At 19.6% G+C, this 2,500-nt stretch overlaps 1 long non-coding RNA gene across 2 annotated transcripts in view; it reads right to left on the bottom strand.

The window, feature by feature from the left end:
• Nucleotides 1-2,500, bottom strand: part of LOC123506181 — a 21,462-nt gene that overhangs the window by 2,095 nt on the left and 16,867 nt on the right. The window contains exon 5 of one of the 2 annotated variants that reach the window (XR_006675367.1): nt 2,160-2,292. The exons of the other annotated variant lie outside the window; for it this stretch is intronic. This is a non-coding gene — a long non-coding RNA (uncharacterized LOC123506181). The remainder of the gene's footprint in view (nt 1-2,159; nt 2,293-2,500) is intronic. 2 annotated transcript variants of the gene reach the window in all.

Below are 2,500 nucleotides of genomic sequence, written 5' to 3'. Positions count from 1 at the left end.
CTTTTTTTTTATTTTGTTCTGTTTCAAAATTTTTTTCAGCTTCTTTTCTAATTCAAAATTCAAATATTAATTAATTTTTTTTCTAATTTAAAATTGAAATATTAATTAATTTTCTCTCCAAAATCCATTTCTTTGATATTATTCTAAATTTTTCCTTTTTTGCGTCTGTTTCAAAATTCAGCATCTTTTCTAATTCAAAAATTAAACATTAATTAATTTTGAGTTTTGCTTTCTAATTCAAAATTGAAATATTAATTAATTTTCTCTTCAAAATCCATTTCTTTGATATTATTCTAAATAATTTACCTTTTTTTGTATGTTTCAAAAATCAGCTTTTTTTCTAATTCAAAATTTAAATACTAATTAATTTTGTTTTCTAATTCAAAATTGAAATATTAATTAGTTTTCTGTTTTCAAAATCTATTTTAATATTATTCTAATTTTTTTTTCTTTTTTTGCATCTGTTTCAAAATTCAGCTTTTTTTTCTAATTCAAAATTCAAATATTAATCAATTTTGGGTTTTGTTTTCTAATTCAAAATTAAAATACTAATTAATTTTCTCTTTTCAAAATTCATTCCTTTGATATAATTCTAAATTTTTCCTTTTTTTGCGTCTTTCAAAATTCAGCTTTTTTTCTAATTCAAAATTCAAATATTAATTAATTTTGTTTTCTAATTCAAAATTGAAATATTAATTAATTTTCTCTTTTCAAAATCCATTTCTTTGATATTATTCTAAATTTTTCCGTTTTTTGCGTCTGTTTCAAAATTCAGCTTTTTTTCTAATTCAAAATTCAAATATTAATTAATTTATTTTTTTCGTTTTCTTATGGCAAAATTTCAAATCTTAGTTTTTTTTCTATTTCAAAATCTATTTTTCTATATTATTTCAAAATTGAGTTTTTTCTCTATTTCAGAATTCTAAGTCAGTTTTTGTTTTCTTTCCTTCATTTCGTTTCAAAATTTTTCGTCTATTTCAAAATTTTAAGTCTTATTTTTTTATTTTTTCAATTATGTTATTTTTTTTTTTCTTTTCGTTTCAAAATGTTTCGTGTATTTCAAATTTTTTCGTCTATTTCAAAATTTTCAGTCAGTTTTTTTATTAATTTCCATCAAAAACTATTATTATTTTTTTTTTTCAATTTGTTTGTTTAAATATTTCTTTTTTTTTCTTTTCGTTTCAAAATGTTTCGTGTATTTCAAAATTTTCGTATATTTCAAAATTTTATGTCAGTTTTTTATTAATTTCCATCAAAAAACTATTATTTTTTCTTTCAATTGTGTTAAATTTTCTATTTTTTTCCTTTCGTGTCAAAATGTTTCGTTATTTCAAATTTTTTCGTCTATTTCAAAATTTTCAGTCAGTTTTTTTAATAATTTCCATCAAAAAACTAATATTTTTTTTTCAATTTTTTTCAATTATGTTTAAATTTTTTTTTTTCTTTCGTTTCAAAATGTTTCGTTATTTCAAAATTTTTCGTCTATTTCAAAATTTTAAGTCAGTTTTTTTATTAATTTCCATCAAAAACTACTACTATTTTTTTTCTATTTTTCAATTAATGTTTGATTTTTTTTTTTTTTTTTCGTTTCAAAATGTTTCGTGTATTTCAAATTTTTTCGTCTATTTCAAAATTTTAAGTCAGTTTTTTGTAATCATTTCTATCAAAAACTATTATTTTTTTCTTTTTGTTTAAATTTTCTTTTTTTCCTTTCGTTTCAAAATTTTTCGTCTATTTCAAAATTTTTCGTCTATTTCAAATTTTTTCGTGTATTTCAAAATTTTCCGTCTATTTCAAAATTTTCGTCTATTCCAAAATTTTTCGTGTATATCAAAATTTTTCATATTTCAAAATTTTTCGTATTTCAAAATTTTCCGTGTATTTCAAAATTTTCGTGTATTTCAAATTTTTAAGTCAGTTTTTTTATTAATTTCCATCAACAACTATTATTATTTATTTCCTTTTTTTCAATTTATTTCCTTATATTCAAAATTTCCCTTTTTCTTCCTTCTACTTTCAAAACATTTCATTATTTCTCATAAAAAAAACTTAAAACCAACTAAATAATTAAAAAAAAATCCAACAAAAATTATACATATTTTTTTCCAGTTTATCTCAAATTTCCAAAAACCAGTCCGTAAAATCCGCAATATCCGTACTTAGTCCGTTAAATCCGAGGGCTGTGTCCGTTACTTCCAAAAAACTGATACTGAAAACTCCAAACACTGGCTATTGTCTTTTGCATAACCATCAAAAAATCTACAACTATTTTTTCTATTTTCTCTTCATCTACTGCAAGAAAATAGTCACTAAATTAACTAACACACAAACACACACACACATATAATAAATAAATATACTTAATTACACTAATTACACATATATAATTCACTATTGTAATTCTAATTGTATAGGTAACTATTCTCACACACCTGCAAATATCAACTAATTATTATTATTATTATTATTATTATTATTATTATTATTATTATTATTATTA

Source organism: Portunus trituberculatus, chromosome 2 (genome assembly GCF_017591435.1).
Source record: "Portunus trituberculatus isolate SZX2019 chromosome 2, ASM1759143v1, whole genome shotgun sequence".
Lineage (NCBI taxonomy): Eukaryota > Metazoa > Arthropoda > Malacostraca > Decapoda > Portunidae > Portunus > Portunus trituberculatus.
Note: the sequence above shows the minus strand (reverse complement) of the source record. Positions and strands in the feature narration are given on the sequence as shown.